The sequence below is a fragment of the Channa argus genome, chromosome 1 (assembly GCF_033026475.1).
Source record: "Channa argus isolate prfri chromosome 1, Channa argus male v1.0, whole genome shotgun sequence".
Lineage (NCBI taxonomy): Eukaryota > Metazoa > Chordata > Actinopteri > Anabantiformes > Channidae > Channa > Channa argus.
This window is the reverse complement of record NC_090197.1, coordinates 1,444,933-1,464,818: the sequence shown is the minus strand read 5'-3', so window position 1 is coordinate 1,464,818 and position 19,886 is coordinate 1,444,933. Positions and strand designations below refer to the sequence as shown.

Sequence of the window (19,886 nt, the reverse complement as noted above, 5' to 3'; positions counted from 1 at the left end):
TTTTCATTTTCTTATTCCTGTGGCCAATGTTTGTTTTTACTGACTGCAGATTGAAATCAAGAGGGACTAATTATTAGACTGTATTTGGTCGTAAATATCAGTTTGATTCTGTGGAAACTAATTCACATCAAAGTCTACAACATTTCTTTGTGTAATATTTCTCGGGTTGATTATTTTTCTCCCCCATACATGTTAAAAATTAACAATAGAAACGTGGATTAAAACATTTATTTGTCAGAACAATGAAAAAAAAATTGTATTTTCCAAACTAAAGCTCTCAGTCTCCTGATGAAGGTTTTCACTGGAAGATGAACATAAAGAGTTTCCTGTGACTGCAGCAGTTTAGTGGGACTACAGAGTTAGTAAGTCCACATGTAGTTGTTGTGTGGACGACTTCCAAGAGGGACAATATCTATGGAATAAAGAGGATTGAACATGTGACACAGAATGAACAAGTCAACAAATGTGAGATGACTCTGAGGATCAGGAAGAACATTTCAGAGTTTGACAAACAGCTTCATCCCAACACTACACAGCTCTCTGTCATCAGAGGAAGCAGCAAATCTACTTCTCATGTTGCTGCCAACTGTCTGATGCAGCTATTCCCTGTTTCTGTGTCTAGTGCCACAACACACACAACACGACTTACAGCATCAACCTTTCAAAGCAGAAGTATTGTGACAGTGTGTCAGAACCTCAATTACAGAGAAGCAGAGAAAAATCATGTGACCACCTCAAATGAAACTTTATTACATCACACTCATGTCAGAGAGGTGTTGTGCTGCTTTTTAATATTAGATATACTTCTAGTTCTGTTCATTCAGGGTTAAAAAGCCCATTTTACAGTGATCTGATTTCATAAGAGACTTTATTGAACAAAATACCAATAATAATACTGCCAGCAAGAAAACAGCATTATGTATTTCACCCATTCATGTGTGATACCAAGGATGTGATCAGCAGGTGTCACAGTTTGTTTTATGTGTCGAATGCGTCAAAACAATAAAGCATTTTCACCACTGTCAGTATCAAAGCTTCAGTTTCTCCACAACCAGCACAAACATCTTTTCATTGCTTTTATTTTTTATAAAAATGAGACAAACAGTGTTGTAGATTTTCTCTCAAGTCAACTCATCTCCATGTTTCATCTTTGAATCCTTGGCAGCTGCTTTCTGAACAAATGCTTCTTTCCTGTTAGAAGCAGGTCAAAGGCTGTGATGTCCCACATCATATATTCATGGAGTTAGGAGCAACAACACAACTCTGCTCCACACTAACCACACAAGTCGAGCGTCCACATCAGAGTGGTCATTATTCTCCTACTTCTACCGGAGGCAGGATCACAGCCTGTGCATCCTGCCCATTCTTTTTCTCTTTCTTTGCTGTTAGTGCTGAAGTTCTAATTAGGAAAACACAAACACTCAGGGTGGACAGGATGGATGACTTGGTGCAAGAGTGAACACATTTTCTTCATCATCAACACAAACCTGACACCAACCTAAATGATTGGCAGTAATGAAAGAACCATCCAAATGTTTCTCCTAAGTCCAAGTATCAATGGTGCAGAGTGTGTGTGATGGTGAACAGAGGGAACTTTGATTTCAGCAGCTGATCTTCAGTCAGCAGAGTTTCTGTCCACAGGAGACACTCTCACACCTACACACTGCACAGAGACACTGAGGAACCAGGACTGATCAAGAACCCAGGATACAGAGGTTCAGTGAATGTGGTGTATAAGGTGTGGAGGTGGATCAGTTTGTCAGAGGAGACAATGTAGAAGGACAGAGAGCCAGCAGGACAGTCCACATACACTGCTACTCTGTGAGAGACAGAGGACGAAGAGGAGACTGACGTTGTTCTCTTATTGTGGATGACAGAGTAACTATGATAAGAGCAGATCAGACTCCAGGACTGATTGTTCTTTCCAAACACACAGTCATAACTGTTTCCTTTCCTTCTGATTCCTCTGTAACTCACTGATATAAAAACTGTTCCTCTCCACTCGACCTCCCAGTAACAGCGACCAGTCAGAACATTTCTACACAGCAGCTGAGGCCAGAAGTCAAATCTGTCTGGATGATCAGGATATGACTGATCCTCCTCCACATGTGTCACCTTCCTGTTGTTGTCAGACAGTTGTAGGTTTCTGTTTACTGTGTTTGGGTCCAGTTCCAGTTCACAGGCATCTGATGGAGAGAACAAGACACAAACAGCTGCAGTTTATCAGCAACTTTACTGACAATGACTGAAAGTAAATCATTCCAACTTCCATTTCATCTTCAACTGTGAAGAATGTTTGACTCCATTTCAAGTGAAATTCAACAATCCAGTTAGAACAACAATCCACTTGAGCATTTTATGAAATGGATCAATGAAATCCACATCATACACACATTAGACACAAGTCAACTCTGGAACACCTGTGTTTGTTTCCACTTGAAGTCTATTTTTCTCCTCCTGGTGTTTAGTGAAGCTTCATCTTTAAACACAGGTGTTTCAATGTGTTTTAAAGCTGTTGCAAACTTTTTCCTGGTGTCTGTATTAGTGTTGTCAATAGTATTGATTTATCAATACATGTCTATACTGAGAATTTGAAAAAGTTTCAATATCCACACACTGGTATATGTTGTATATATGTTTTGAATCTCCGGCCGAGTTACCGTGTTGGATTGTACAGGTACCTAATAAAGTGACATCACACCTAAGTGACTAAATGTAAATGTACCAAGTACAAGAATACAGGGCTCACCTGTATTCTTGTACTGTTCCAGGGCAACAATAAGCACTGAGTCACAGACACTTACTGCTCAAAAGTCATATTACACGTTAGTTCCAACTGTTCATTAACTTACAATATTACCTCCTAAGACAATATTATTACTTTGAAGTTACTTTTGTGTTACTTTCACAAAACATCGGCTCTAAAATTCAGTCAAAGTACAAAACCTCAATTAGTAAAACACTGATATATCACCTACAAATCACATATTTCTAATGCTCTTCATGACAGGTCAGCGCCAGTGCTCTGACACAGACGACCCAAACATTCATGTGTCCTCCTCACAGAGCCTGAAGTTAAACCTCCTTCCTTTATAGACCAAATGAACTGCAGCTAAAAACTCACCTCTTCAGTCTTTGACTGAATCAACTTGGTCTGAATGTGGCTAATGAGGATTCTGTCTGCATGCTCTCCACCACATACTCTGCTACAAGCCACCTTAGCTCTGTTTTTTAAACACACTGAGAAGAAAGTGAGGGGTCCTTGAACACAACTTCCATTGGTCAAACCTGTGAAGTACTAGTTACCGAGCAGCACCTGAAGGTAACAAAACTCTTGTATAAAGACACAGTGACAGTCAAAAGACCCAGAAGAAACAAAGTTCACTTTCTGTTGGCTCCACTGTTAATAAAATGTATCTCTTAGTTTTGTTGGATCACTGTGTTCACTTTGTTGTGTTGGTGGATTTGAAATTGATTGATTGAATTCTAACATCTTTCCAGCCACTGACAAAAAACAGAAGCTAAATCCTGAATGAAACTCTGGAGAAATTCATCTTTGTTCTTCAGTCAAGAAAAGCTTCAAATCTAGTGGAACATGTGCAGCTGTGTTCTCAGGAATCAAACTTAAAACACACTCACATTTCCTCAGACCAGGTTTCAGTCTCTGTGGTCCACAGTGGTCCACCCTGGAGGAAGAGACAAAGTCAGAATCAGCTTCATCCACCTTCACTCATCTCCACCATTAAACATGAACCAGAGTTCCTCAGTTAGTCAGAGACACAAAGAAACAGTGTGAGAGCTGCTGTTGTCTGTCCATCTGTCCATACCTGAGAGTGTCCAGTCTCCAGTGAGGATCCTCCAGTCCAGCAGACAGCAGCTTCACTCCTGAGTCTCCTGGATGATTGTAGCTCAGGTCCAGTTCTCTCAGATGGGAGGGGTTGGAGCTCAGAGCTGAGGCCAGAGAAGCACAACCTTCCTCTGTGATCAGACAACCTGACAGACTACACACACACACGCACACACGCACACACACACACACACACACGCACACACGCACACACACACACACACACACGCACACACACACACACACACACACAAATGTTTCCATGACAGGACAAGACATTAACTTTATTCATTTGCTGGAGACAAAACCATAAACTAAATCTAGGCTATAAAATGTCATCATTCAAATTCATGCTCCACCTTTTTTACCAACTAAACAGCCAACTGTAGAAACTAGAATTAAGGTGGGTCATGGAACCAAGTCAGGTTGTGGACCTGCTCTTTGCCTTTGCAAGGATACTGGAGAGGTCAGAGGAGTTTGCTACACAAGTAAAAACATATTTTCCTGCTTAAGATCTGCAGAATCTCATGTGTGTTATAGTAACTAATGTCCATCATTTGTTCCTTTCATTTCTGGCAATAATACAATGACATTGGAGCCTTGTAGTTAGTCCGAAGTAAACGCTCTCCATTAGTTCATCTGTGTCCACTTCAATTATTGATATTTTATTGGTTGTGGGGATTATTCTCTTCAGACCAAACTCGTGGAGTCCAGCTGAATATAGTTGAGAAACTTTACTTTACAAACAAGTCAAGTTTCTGTGGTTAGAACAAAAACATTACCCAGCTGACAATCTGCTGAGTCAGCAAACCTCTTCATCACGATAGCTTGTCAAATGACTGTTTACAAAAATCTGAATCCTGACCTGATAGTTTCCAGTCTGCAGTGATGTTGCTTCAGTCCAGCAGACAACAGCTTCACTCCTGAATCCTGCAGGTCATTGTTACTCAGGTCCAGTTCTCTCAGACTAGAGGACTGGGAGCTGAGAACTGAGGACACAGCTTCACAGCTTCTCTCTGAGAGGTTACAGCCACTCAGTCTAAAAATAATCCAGTAAAACAAAAGAAACCAGTTACAAACATTAGTTTTCTGTCATGCCAACAACAATCCACTTAATCTGAAATAGTCTATGTGCACATACAGAGCTTTGTTGGAGGCTTTGACCACTGGCAGCAGCCTTAGAAGAGCCTCCTCTGAAGGAGAGTATTTCGTCAGGTCAAACACGTCCAAATCTTTTTCTGATGACAGTAAAATGAAGACCAGAGCTGACCACTGAACAGGAGACAGTTTATCTGTGGAGAGACTTCCTGATTTCAGGGACTGTTGGATCTCCTCCACTAGAGAACCATCATTCAGTTCATTCAGACAGTGGAACAGGTTGATGCTTTTCTCTGCAGACAGATTCTCACTGATCTTCTTCTTGATGTACTGGACTGTTTTCCTGATTGGTCTTTGATCTACTTCCTGTCTGGGTCAGCAGGCCTCGTAGGAGAGTCTGATTGGTCTGCAGTGAAAGACCAAGGAGGAAGCGGAGGAATAAATCCAGGTGTCCATTTCGACTCTGTAAGGCATTGTCCACAGCACTCTGGTAGAAAGCTGTGGGTGTATAAACTGATTGTGGTTTAGACAGCAGATCAATTCCAAAACTGAAAATACAATGTACATAAAATGCAGCCAGAAACTCCTGAACACTCAGATGGACGAAGCAGAACACCTTGTCCTGGTACAGTCCTCTCTCCTCTTTAAAGATCTGTGTGAACACTCCTGAGTACACTGAGGCTGCTCTGATATCGATGCCACACTCTGTCAGGTCTGATTCATAGAAGATCAGGTTTCCTTTCTGCAGCTGCTCAAAAGCCAGTTTTCCCAGAGACTTAATCATCTTCCTGCTCTCTGGACTCCAGTGTGGATCTGTCTCAGCTCCTCCATCATACTTGATGTTCTTCAGTTTGGACTGAACCACTAGGAAGTGGATGTACATCTCAGTCAGGGTCTTGGGCAGCTCTCCTCCCTCTCTGGTTTCCAACACATCCTCCAAAACTGTAGCAGTGATCCAGCAGAAGACTGGGATGTGGCACATGATGTGGAGGCTTCGTGATGTCTTGATGTGGGAGATGATTCTCTTGGCCTGCTCCTCATCTCTGAATCTCTTCCTGAAGTACTCCTCCTTCTGTGGGTCAGTGAACCCTCTGACCTCTGTCACCATGTCAACACACTCAGGAGGGATCTGATTGGCTGCTGCAGGTCGTGTGGTTATCCAGAGGCGAGCAGAGGGAAGCAGGTTCCCCCTGATGAGGTTTGTCAGCAGCACATCCACTGAGGTGGACTCTGTAACATCAGTCAGGATCTCATTGTTGTGGAAGTCCAGAGGAAGTCGACACTCATCCAGACCATCAAAGATGAACACAACCTGGAACTTTTCAAACCTGCAGATTCCTGCTTCTTTGGTGTCAGGAAACAAGTGATGAACAAGTTCCACCAAGCTGAACTTTTTCTCTTTCAGCACATTCAGCTCTCTGAAAGTCAATGGAAATGTGAACTGTATGTCCTGGTTGGCTTTGTCTTCAGCCCAGTCCAGAGTGAACTTCTGTGTTAAGACTGTTTTCCCAATGCCAGCCACTCCCTTTGTCATCACTCTTCTGATTGGTTCATCTCTTCCAGGTGAGGCTTTAAAGATGTCTTCTTGTCTGATGGTTGTTTCTGGTCTGTCTGGTTTCCTGGATGCTGTTTCAATCTGTCTGACCTCATGTTCATCATTGACCTCTCCAGTCCCTCCCTCTGTGATGTAGAGCTCTGTGTAGATCTGATTCAGAAGGGTTGGGTTTCCTGCTTTAGAGATCCCCTCAAACACACACTGGAACTTCTTCTTCAGGTTGGACTTGAGTTTACGTCCACACACTGCAGCAGGAAATCCTGAATGAACAAAGAAGAAATGAAATCAGTGAGTGGATCCTTCAGAAAATCAGAGAATCTAAACATTTAAGTGTCTGTAGAGTTTTTCTTCCTCCATCAGTTTTATAATCAGTGGAGGACAAACAGCCTCTGATCTGATACAGATGTGTGCAGCATATTTACAGCAGAGTTTGGAAATGGAAACCTCTCTCCTGCTGTTTCCATTTCCTCTTTCCATCATGTTAAATCTGTTCAAATCCTCTTACTGCTCTGCAGACAGTCAGCCAGCTCCTCCTGCTTCATTCTCCTCAGGAAGTTCACTGTGATCTTCACAAATGACTCTCTGCTGCTCCTCCTCTGCTCTTCATCCTCCTCATCCTCCCTCTGACTCTCTGAGCATTCTGGGTCATCTGGTCTCAGGACCCTCTGGATCTCCTTCAGCTGGTTCTTCACAAAAGTGACAATGTTGTCCTCCAGCAGCTGGAACAGAATGAGAAGTGAGCATTTCATTTAAAGTGGTAGAAGACAACATGTGATTCATCTGTCAGTCTGAAGACCTGCTGGTCTGAACACAGCAGCATGGACTCTGTTAGGACCTGAATGGTTGTTGAACATTCAGTCTGGGTTTTATGTAGTTCATAGTCAAAGTGTGATTGGACATGTACAGACCATAAATATGGAGTCCAGGTCTGGTTGATGCTGCTGGGCAAACTGATCACTGTGAACCTCTGAGCTCTGCTGCTCAACTCTGGGGAGAAAAGAGAAATGTCTGGATGGATGAGTGAACAAGTGAAATAGAAATTAACCATGTGAACAAGCGGTGGATTCCTTCATTACAGAACAAATGGGAAAAACTGAAAATTTGTAGTACAGTGGCTGAATGTAGACAAATTGTAGAGATTCATGCTGGAGGTGGGAATTGAAGGACAAAACATCAGATATGTTTATCGTACAGGTCAGTTTCATGGACTTCTGAGCATCAAGATACTGTTTTAAATTCTTACCTTCGATCAGCAGGTTGTTCATCTTTAAAGTCAATGTCTTGACCCTTAGACCGGTCACTCTTCACAGAGATGTGGCTGTGTTTTGGTTTCTGTTTCTTCATCCTGATACAAACAGTGACAAAGTATTTTGAATCTAAAAAACTGATGATTCTATGAACTTTCATTTACAGTTTTCCTGTTTTCAGTATGTTGCTGACACTTGACTCCAGATAAACTGTAAATGATGTGACCTTTTTTTTTATCATCCTTTATACATAGCAGATATTATGTGACACCAATAAGACACTGGATAAAATATATAAAAGTCTTAATAAAAAGAAAGAAAGTAAAATAAAGTCTTCAGTTCACTAAAGAGATGAGTAGCTACCAAAGCAAGAACTTCAGTTCTACTCAGACTATAAAGCTGAAGATGAATCAAAAAATAAAAAGCTCAGTTTTTATTTTTTACCTATGATCAGCAGATTGTCCATTTTTAAATACAATAGGAATATCCATAGACCGGTCACTCTTCATAGAGACCCAGCTGGGTTCAGCAGAGTCTGGTCTCTGCTTCTTCATCCTGATCCAAACAAACAAGAGACAAATGAAAAGTAGTTTGAAGCTGAAACCAGATGAATTGTGAGCAGACTGTCAGCAGCTGAAATGTTAGAAGCAGATAGAAAGTCAGTAAGAAGACAGTGGATGAGGAACGTTCTCCTGTTCATCAACATGGAATCTGATGGAAGATGCTGTCTCATCTTAGTTGCTTAGTTGACTAATCAGTGGTTGGCTCTTTGTTAACTAAGACAGTTAGTAGTTGATGATTAGTTCTTCTAAGCTGTTATTGAGGAGCCGAGTGGCAGATGTGACAGTGAGTGGGAATAATGATGGTGGACTGATTTGACATGGACAAGAGTCATGGACAGTTAGAGATCCTCATCTCACCTCTGGTCTTTGGTCTGGCTCTCATGTCCCCCACACAGAGTGGTTTTAGAGGGAGGGACTCCCTCCTCTCTGTCCTCACACTGATTCATAGCAGAGTCCACACCTGCTGGGAGCTGAGCTCAGTCTTTACAGCAACAACACTGACAATGTTCCCTTGAAGCTTCTGTGAGTTTCCAATGTTCAGATCCTGGTTCTACAAACCTGTCCAGTGTTTTATTTGTTGCTTCTTGTCTCTGTCTCTGTCTCCCCAGCTGGTTGAAGCAGACAGCCACCAACCTGATCCTGATGTGTCAGAGGTTTCTTCTCTAAGGTCTTGACTTTACTCTGTAAAGGGCCTTGAGATGATTGTGGTTGTGAGTTGGAGCTGTATAAATAAAGTAGAGTTGAATCATGTACATTAATAGAACAAACTTCACTCATTGATCATGTAGCAGACCTACATTATCTTAGTAAATGAGCTGGAATCTGCTCATTTCCTCAGCTGTCACCTGATGAGGACTAAAGGCTAATAAACAGATAAAACAGTGTTTTCTATTTCTGACCTCTGGAACCTCACAGTCTGTTATCAGTGGTCAAGGTTTAAACATTTGAATGTGTCTATTTAATTAGAAAATATTCAGTTGAGACCACATGCAGCCACTGACACAGATCCAAATACAACCTGGTCTTCAAACAGTCACTAATCTTAAAGATCTTTTGTTACAACGGCAACATCTGCCTCTAATCCATCCTCTGATCCCCTCAGGAAAACGTAGATCTAACTGAGCTCTGTGTGCTTTTCCTCACAAGGACAAAACCTTCAACCCCCATCAGCACGTCCTCTTGTAAATGTCTCCCTCTAGTGCTGAAACTTAGAACCTACATCAAGAACTAGTAGTTAACAGACTGATTATTGTCACTGATTTCATCTGTGCTGTTCTCCTGATGCATGTAGAGCTACAGCCAATAACACACTCAGCACTGTTTTCACATTAAAAGCCTGATTAACAGAAGGCTGAAGGACTTTTATTGTGACAATATTGTCTCATTGATGAAATATTAATGTGATTCCTGGAAAAAAGTTAGTCTGGTGACACATGATTTGATGATACTGACCAGGAATCAGGTCCATGAATGAAAAACCCTCAGTAATGTTGGATGTGGACAGTCTTTTCCCCTCCTCCCCATAACATTTCAGCCTCTGGGACAGTCCACACATGGACTGTGCTAAAGAGCTTTCAGTCAAACCACGTCTGTCTCAGTGTTGAAAGATGGTTGTGTTTTGGATAAAATGCAGCTCAGCCAGTTTGATCCAAGCTGTCCGACCAGTTCTGACACTCTGAGCTCAGATTACAATCAAACTAACACATCCTCAGGAAATGGAAAATGGTGGAGATCCACCACTGATGCTGCTCTACAAACACACTTGTACTGGACCTGAATGATGTGGAGTCTGTGTCACATGAGCTGCTCACTACTGAAAATGTCTCTGTGTTCCTGTTTGATCCCCTCTGCCATCTCTCAACTCAACTCTGGGAGGAAAAGCTGACATGAACACAGAAACCAATTCAGGACTTAAATACAATTACAATTTTATAATATAGCACCAATTCACAACAATTTCATCTCAGACACTTTTATGAGTCTTTTATTTTTATCCCATTTCAGTTTTACTGCTGCAAAACCAACTGGGCTTGAGATGACTTTGTTGTGAATTGGTGTTATATACAGTGCTTTGATGAAGTTTTCATACCTCTTGAACTTTTCCAGATGTTGTCACGTTACATCCACAAACATAAACTGGTAAATAGCCTCTTATATAGCACTTTTATCCAAAGCGTTTTGCAATTCACCCATTCACACACACACACTCACACACCGATGGCAGTGGCTGCCATGCAAGGTGCTGACCTGACCCAACGGGAGCAACTTGGGGTTCAGGGTCTTGTCCAGAGACACTTCGACATGTAGCCAGGACCGGGTATCAAACCACTGACCCTGTGGTCCATGCCTTACTAACTGAATTACAGCTACAGCCACCAACTAAAATCCAGTGGAAGCAACTGCCTTCAGATGTCACCTCATTAGTAAATAGAGTCCACCAGTGTGTTAATGTCAGTATAAATCTAATAAATAAAAGTAGCACAGATGGTTACTTTCACGCCACTTGGGCCTGTAACCCGATGAATGATTCTGGGTAGCGGTGACAGAGACACTCTCCACTTTCTTGGATCATCTCCATCCCTCTGATCAACATCTCAGAAGTTGATCATCTCCAACTTAAATATAAAGACCTCAGACCTCATCTCTAACAATCACCAAGAAAATAATCTTCAAAACTGGAAAAATAAACCCTCACTACATATCAGTCACTGGACAAATCTTCTCACAGAAAACATGACCATAGAAAAACATCAGCTACATACAAAAACAATACAGCCAACTTCAATGCAGCTTGGAACTTATTCTTAGAACATTTTTACTCAAACAAAATGCCTGGGACTGAAGCCACAAACATCTCCACGAACACACCCCCACCACAAATAGCAAAAAATTAGACTAGTCATTATCCTAGTTTTTATCTATTTTTTTAAATAAATAACATCATTCTTATTAATATCCCTCATTATTATTAGCAGTAATAATAGATTTTGAATATAGTTATTAGTATCAATATCAATCTTCTTCTTCTTGATTATTAAGTGGTAGTAGCAGCTCCTCCCCCTTTTTGTGTGTGTATCATTATATCATCATTATATTATTTAAGTATGACATGTTTTGTATCATTTCTTTTATTGCTTTTATTACACACACACACACACACACACACACACACACACACACACACACACACACACACACAAATGAATTGCAATAAAAAAACAGTTCCCCAAACAGAAACTACTTTTACAGACTAGTTCCAATGAAGTTCAAGGAATGTGATTCAATCTACATTCATCAATTCAGCAGCAAAAGTCAAACAATTACCAGAGCTGGCAGAGCAACATGTTGTTTGTCTCTGCTTCAAATCCTCCCATACTTAAATGATCGCACTCTCATCAGTGGACTCGCTAACTCAGTCATCTTAGTTCCTACTGGCTGGACCCCATCAACGGTTCGACTAATGTAGAGGGGAATTTACGTACGTCACTTTACGTAACTTTACTTATTATCAGTAACTCGTATTTAAACGCCTGTATGGGCGTGTACAGACCATTTACATTGACGCGTCTTCCCTCCCACAGGTTGGACAGAGCAATACTTTTCTGAGCAGACAATTTGTGAAAAATCAAATGATCCCACATTCCTTGAGCCTGACATTAAAAGCTGAGTGCAACACAAAGCAATAAACAAGTAATGAAAAGACACAACACAGGTTAAAGTAAAACTTACTAGTGGTCAGAAAGTGAAGCAGCCAGCTACTACTGAGCCTCCAGCTCCATGCAGAACGGCCTCTGAAACCCTAAAGGACAAATGGACAGAGAAGTCCAGGAGACAGTTGTAGACTATTATAATAATACAATTATATTGAGATCTACCAGAAATTCCCAATTGACATAAAGACTCATATTACTCATAGTAATTTCACATATGATTTGATATGACTTTGACTGTTTTTGATGTTAGTATAGTTTTTACTGTTTGATTACAGGCCTCATGCAGTGATGATGTCTAATGAGCCGATCACAGGCCAGCAACTCAATGCATTAATGCTAAAGTTCAAAGTGAGCATCAAACAGGGAGGAAAGGTGTTTTAAGTGTATTAAGAGTATTTCAGAAACTGTTGATTCAGGGGGATTTTCTCAATCAACCATCTCTAGGGTTCACAGAGAACAATCTAAAAGAAAGAGAAAATAGCCAGTGAGCAGCAGTTCTCTGGGTGCAGAAGGTGCTTTAACAAAACTAACTCAGCTTAGTCGTAGGTCACATGACAGGGCTGCTTTAACATTTTACACCTATCAAAAATCTATATGATTATTATTATTATGCTTCTTCCTTCCACTTCAACCCATTTTTAATCTCCAAACAATTCAACTCTAGCCCTGATCATGGATCGCATTATTTATATTTTTATATGTCTACATTTATATATTATATAAAAAGAAAACTATCATTGTTTAAATAAGTATTAAAGACAGAAAATGTTTCCACCGTGCTTTTTTATTTCAAGCAAAGCTTAGATCTTAACTAACAAACAAGGCTTGTTCAGACTATAACAAAGATCAGAGCTCCACACAGAGACAATAAAAAAATATTAAGGAGTTAAAACAAGTAATGGGAAAAGTCAGTAGTAAAGTGTCGAGGTTGGCTGCTGTTTCCTTGTGAGAGCAAACATAAAATAAAATGTTTGTATAGTTTAGAGCTCTGCTAATGTAAAGAGCTAAAAAGTGAGTCTTTTTGTGTCTGAGTCAGGCAGCTTTGAACAGAGAGCATCAAGGAAGTAGCAGCATGACAAACAACAACCACTGACACTTTAATCATATCCGTTTACACATCAAGAAGCATCTGTCTGCACATTCATAGAAATACATTTGTCAGAGGCTGCTTTCCTGTGCTGTACAGACTAAATACACACAAACATGTGACCTGGATAGTTATTAATATCTGATAAACAAACTTCTTTAACAAGTTCAGAGATATGAGCTAAAAGTACTGACATGGTATTTTTGATGTTTTTGTTTTTAGAATATAATAATAATAATTAATTAAATTAATTTGTTGTTTTTTTCTGTGCTCACACTGTGCAGGGAGCCTGGTGGAAAATAAGAAGATAAAGTCGAATTTCTATGATAATAAAGACAATGATGAGCTGCTGAGACCAGGTGTGTCACAGACAAAACAGAAGCAACAGTAAAGACTGGAAGATGAACATGAAGAGTTTCCTGTGACTGCAGCAGTTTAGTGGGACTACAGAGTTAGTAAGTCCACATGTAGTTGTTGTGTGGACGACTTCCAACCCCACTACTCTGTCTGCACCATAGAGCACAGAGGGACAATATCTATGCAATAAAGAGGATTGAACATGTGACACAGAATGAACAAGTCAACAAATGTGAGATGACTCTGAGGATCAGGAAGAACATTTCAGAGTTTGACAAACAGCTTCATCCCAACACTACACACCTCTCTGTCATCAGAGGAAGCAGGAAATCTTCTTCTCACAGATCCACTTTTTTGTACCAGTATTATATTCATGTGTTGTCCATCTTCCCTGTTTCTCACAACACGCTGCAAACCAGTCTGTAGGATTCTCCCGATTTGTTGCCCAGAACCTTTGGGATGAATAAAACAAATATTTTCATCATAAATTCCAGATTCTTTTTGTATTTAAATAAACTTAATTTTTACTCAGATTATGTCAATTTTTTTCAGTATTTCTCTCTATGGGACTTTGTAGACCATTGAGAACACAAAAGATCATGGGGATAAGTCTGATCCCAGATGTGAACTGAAACCTGGATCCAGGACTCTGAGATCTCCTCCATTCATTCCAATCAAAGTCAGTGACTCTGCTCAGACTCCAGCAGCATTTAGTGTCTTCCTGCTCAGATTCCTGCTTTTTAAAGCCACTGCACATGTTCAGTAGTGTTTCTCTCTCTGAGCCCAGTCACTGTCTGTTAGACTTTTCACTCCCAATCAGCACAGTTGTCATTTGTTTTAACAATAACTGAACTGTAATAGAAATAAACACTGTCTCACTTTTCTATCGGAGCTGATCCGTCCACCCATTTCCACTGAAATTTTTGCTGTGTCTGTGACCATTGTGTCCACAGACCAATCCAGGACTCTTCATGCTGATTCAGCTCGGTGACAAAGTCCTAACAGAAAGTCAATAATCAGTTCTTCTTTCATCATTCAGTTTTTCTGTTCTAGTAACATCATCATGTGACTCTGTTTGAAGGAACATTTGAATCTGTTACAACTTTTCTTTTCCTCCAAGTTGTAACAAACATTGTTTGAATGGAACTAAAGTTCATATTTTCTATGAGCAGAATGTATTTGTTTTGTTTTCATGCAGAAGCTTTTTGAATCATTCACATCTTTTTCTTTTCTTCATTTAACTGAGATCAGGGCTCCTGGTTATAGTTCATCAAAATTCTCCCATATTCATGTGACTTTTCATTGTCTATAAAAACTGACAGCAGGTCAGAAACACAAGGAACAGATTCATCAAAGATCACACACACACACACACACACACACACACACACACACACACACACACACACACACACACACACACACACACACACACACACACACACACACACACACCTGTTCCTCTTTGCTGTTGATAATCACCAGATCTGATTCTCTGTTCTCACAGCCTTTTTTGCTCTCAGTCCAACTTTTCTTCTCAGTGGATTTAAAGTAACAACTGCATCCAAATCTCTTCCATCCTTCAGGACACAACTTCCCTTAATGTCAAACAAATGTTTAAAGACAGATTTCATGTCATTCAGTATCAGAATGATGATGATCTGTAGTGTCACTGTGTAAAATAAGATCTTAATCTGCTGCTTTTCTCTTTCAGCTTCAGTTTAGAAAGAAGTTAAAACTCAGATTTTTAAGTGATGACCTGCAACAGAAATATCCACATAGAAAAATGTTCAACAAAATGAAACAACTGAACATAAAGGCACATTTAAGTCATATCATGGAAATTAGTTTAATCCTGGTTTTTGTTTTTAGTGTTTAAACTTTTCTTATCTTTAATTTTGTCTTTCAGCTGCTTTATTTCATCCTGTAACTGATTGTTGGTGACTGACGTGTCTTAAAAACAACATTACAACAATATGAATCCTGTCATGTCTCAACGTAACATGAAGGTGAATCTTGTGTATAATGATATTTGTTATAATTTCAAAATCTTACATGAAATTTTATCCTGGAGCTGTTTGGCTTCATTCTGGGACTGACTGTAGTTCTTGATGAGGTTGTCAATCCTGGATTGAAGCTCTTTTTCTTTGGTGACTGAATGAAATGATGAGAAACACAAAAGCAAAGAAACAATGAGTCTCTGTAACTGAGTATTGTTGACTGCTGTCTTTGTATTAGAACAGTAGAAAAACACTATGAGAACATGGAAACATTGTGAAGTTGGATCCTGAAGTTTTACCCTGAAGCTGCTTGATGAGATGCTGTGACTGATTGTATCTGGGACTCAGGTTGTTGAGTTTCTTCTCCAGATCATTTTTCTCCAAACTCACTAAAATATCTGGAGGGAAAAACCAAATCCAAACAGATCAAAACCATGAAATCATTGTGTTTTAAATACAGCATATTGAAGTTTGCTGAGCACGTTAAAGTTTCACTGTCACACTTAATAACACTAACACACTTTAATCTTCTTAAAGGGAAAACAAGATGGTGTTTGTTTACAGAGCTTATGGGTGTGGAGAATGAAATAGAACGTTACTGGTGATTTGACCATGTTCTAGGTGAGAGTCAGAGCTTTAAACCTGATGTGAGCAGCTACAGGAAGCAGGTGCAGAGATCTGAACAGTGGTGTGACATGAGTCCTTTTTGGCTGATTAAAAATGAGACGTACTGCTGCATTTTGGATCTGGAGGGGTTTGATTGTGCTGCTGGTAGCTCTGTCAAGAGGACATTGAGGTAGTTTGAGACCAGGTGTGAGCAGAGCCTGCACAGTGAGTGGGGTTGTATCTTCAGAAAGGTAGGGTCTGATCTTTCTGATGTTGTAGAGGACAAATCTGCTGCCCTAGAGACAGAGGACATGTCAGTAAATGTCAGTCTGTGTATGAGGATGACCCCCAGATTTCTGGCAAACTTAGTGGGGACAATCATTGAAGACCCAATGTTGATGCTGATGGAAAGGTTGAGCTGAAGATATATTTCTCTTATTCAAGCAGAGATGTCAGAGAGACAGACAGAAATGCGATATGAGACAGTGGAGTCCTCAGTGGAAAGGACAGGAAGAGCTGTGTGTCGTCAGCATAGCAATGATAGGAAAAGCCATGTGAGTGGATGATAGAACCCAGGGATGTAGTATAGATGGAAAAAGAAGAGGACCAAGATCTGAGCCCTGCAGCACATCAATGGAGACGCAAAGTAACCAAGTTCTAACAGCTCGAGCTTTAGGTGGTCACGACTTTATCCTGTGTTTCTTTGAAATGATTGGTCGTCTGTGGGTTTTTCAAAGCCTGTTTACTGATGGAACAGCCACTAAGAAGATGGAATCCACTGGATTTGAATTTTCCTCACAAGCTGACAAATGGTTGGTGCTTGGAGAGCAGCCCAGCAGCTGTGGACAGTCTTTAATAATCCTATGGTTTAGGACACTGTGTGTGATGAGCCCAGAGCTGATCAGGACTAAATGATTAACAAGTTCAACAACATTCATTTGTAAGAAACATGTTTCTAACATCATTTCTAGGAGAAAATAAAACCTTCAACATTATGGAATAAAAGTCCTCACGGCGTGTGATGATCCCAGCCAGAATCAGAAGATACAGAACTCCCAGAGACACTGTAAAAACTCTGAAACTGCTGTTTCTCCCAGCTGGAAGCTTCTTCTCACTGTGTGGTTCTACAGAGACAAAATCCACAGACACATTTATTTCAGAATTGTTGGCCCTTTCTTGACAGCAGTGTTCCAGTGTTCTCATGCTATTGAATGCATGGTTATCAGTCATTGTCACAGCCACAGTTATGCTTTAGTAGGTCACCTACTACCTAATGGCACAGTTGTTATGATCAAGATGTGAGGGGAAATGCTGACATCTAGTGGCCGTAGTCAGTCTTTGTAGAGAAGGTCGGGGTGGATATGAAGGCAACAAAACACAGGGCTTTGAAACCAGAGACAGCAGTTTGTGTCCTGTTTCCTGTGACACTGTCTTGAACATCAGCTTTCAGACCCTGTCTCACCCTGACCAAGCCAACATACAGGAGACTGTAGCTCCTTTTCTTTGACTGGAACAAGTCTCTCAGAGCTGAAGTCATTTAGAGAAATGATTTGAAGCTTAAGCCCCAGAAGCCCCCCCCCCCCCCCCCCCCCCCCCCCCCCCCCCCCCCCCCCCTGCTCCGCTGATAATTTTAGCCAAAACTGTTTTTCTCAGTCCACATCATTCTCATTTTTGTTTCTAACCATAAGCGTGTAGTTTTTGTAGTTAAAGTGAAGGACACAGTGACATCTAATATCTCCTGAAAGTCACCTACTGGCCTGCTGCCATGTGTGAAGGTGAACAAAATGGCCGTCGAACTGCACGATAACATCTGAAGCTGTTTCCCTTTAATGAAGTTCAGCTTCTTGTGGAAAACAAAGAGATTTAAACTCCAGTGGAACCAAATGACACCAAGTGACCTAATAATCTACTTTTACTACAATAATCACCATCTTTGTTTTTAACAGCAGGAAAAGTGAAGAGGTTGTTTGAACCTAAAACTTCCTCACACTCTTTTCTACTATTCATCATATTTATACTTACCAACATCATCATACTGATCTCCATCCTCCATCATCTCCACCTCCATGTTCTCTCTCTCTCCTCTGATATATTTCACCTTCAGATCAGACTCAGTTTTAATTTCTGTCGACATGTTGATGAACTAAAGAGCTAAAAACTAAGTGAACTTCTTTGTGACCAGTCTTCACTGTCTGTTTCTGTCTGAGTCAGGCAGCTTTGAACAGAGAGCATCAAGGAAGTAGCAGCAGGACAAACCACAACCACTGATACTTTAAATACATTTGTGTTTGTCTGAATAAATACATTTGAACTTTGTGTTCCTGCATATGTGTGAAAAGCTGCCTTCCTGTCTCAGATCAAACTAAATAAAGACATGAGAGGTGTTTGACAGGAAATGTGATGTGTTAAATGTCACAGTTTCAGGTATGTGGACAATAATTTACCTATAAAATAGATCCATTATAAAACATATAGCTCATTGCTGAATGATTACAGCTGGTGGTGTGATGGATCTTTAAAGTCATGAATCAGATTACATCACTCCCCATGGTGGAGGGTTAGTCATATTAGAGCATGTCAAGTTAAACATAGCAACCAAGGTTTGAGTCCAGCTGGGGACCTTTGCACTCAGTCAGACACATACCCCATCTCCTCCCTCATGTTTCCTGTTCACTCTGCACTGTCACCTATATTTGAGGCCGTGAAATGCTCCTCTTGGGGTGAAGAGAGGAGCATATCAGTATCTGACGCTATGGGATGATAACGTGTTGACAAAACACCTAAAAGTTGTTTTCTACAGGAAACTTCAGTTTGTCAGCAAAACACGTTTTGTGTTTTATTAATTTTATAAAAAATAAAACATGAATGAAGATTTATTTAAAGTCCAAAAAAACTAAATTGCCTAAAGGGGCTTTATGTTCTGGATGAACAGCAGCCTCAGGCCTCAGGCTCTCAAATACGGACGGACAGTAGCTGAACTTCACTGACTGTTTTCTACTGTAGTATAAACTACTACCTGTGGCAGAGAGAAATGCAGTAACATGATCTACTTTACTGATGCTGCTGTCAGGCTTCAACCTTCTGTCTGCTTCAGAGAAAATTGAGGAAGTAAAATAAATGTGTTCACACCTTTTTATTCATTTGAATGTTTGAAAAATAAAAAAAAAATAACTTGTAGCTGAATTTTGTTTGTTTAATTTACTCCAATCAGGAAACTGTGATGTTCAGTCTTTGGATTTATGAAACTATTTAGATGAAGTAAAATCACCTGACAAAACTGAAAAAAAATTTCTTTTAAATACAAAGTTTTTTTGTTTTCTATTATAAGGTAACACACACACACACGCACACGCACACACACACACACACACACACACACACACACACACACACAGCAGACTGATGTTCCACATCTGTATATTACTGAGAGCCATCAACCACATCTTAAAGTAACTCAGGTCTATGTAACTAATCTTCCCCCAAAGTTTTTCTCCTCACAAACATTTCTTTCCTGCCCTAACGTAACTAAAAGTTCATGCACAAATTAAATGATATTATTATGGAATTCATACAAGAAAACAAAGATACTAACCATTAGAAAACAGATAAACTTGAAAGTTACTGGAAGCTTAAAAACAGAAAAGCTCACTAACAGAAATACTCCTGTGTAGTAGAAGTACTTCAGTAAATGTATTTATTCACAGTGCTGCAGTAAATGTCCTTGGTTACTTATCCTCATGTTTTAAAAGTCATTTATTCATTTATTTATTATGTGAAATCCTGAACATGTTGGCCAGTAGGGGGCAGTAGAAC

At 40.2% G+C, this 19,886-nt stretch overlaps 1 long non-coding RNA gene and 1 pseudogene across 1 annotated transcript; both read right to left on the bottom strand.

The window, feature by feature from the left end:
* Positions 1–1,559: 1,559 nt before the first annotated feature.
* On the bottom strand, positions 1,560–7,249 carry LOC137102109 (NLR family CARD domain-containing protein 3-like; annotated as a pseudogene).
* A 1,419-nt stretch (positions 7,250–8,668) lies between these two features.
* Positions 8,669–17,583, bottom strand: LOC137099689 (uncharacterized). The gene is made up of 7 exons (XR_010910786.1): positions 17,087–17,583; positions 15,767–15,865; positions 14,923–15,621; positions 14,347–14,465; positions 13,771–13,919; positions 12,040–12,109; positions 8,669–9,031 (listed from the first exon to the last, which is right to left on the bottom strand). It is a non-coding gene; the product is annotated as an uncharacterized lncRNA (long non-coding RNA).
* Positions 17,584–19,886: the final 2,303 nt, after the last annotated feature.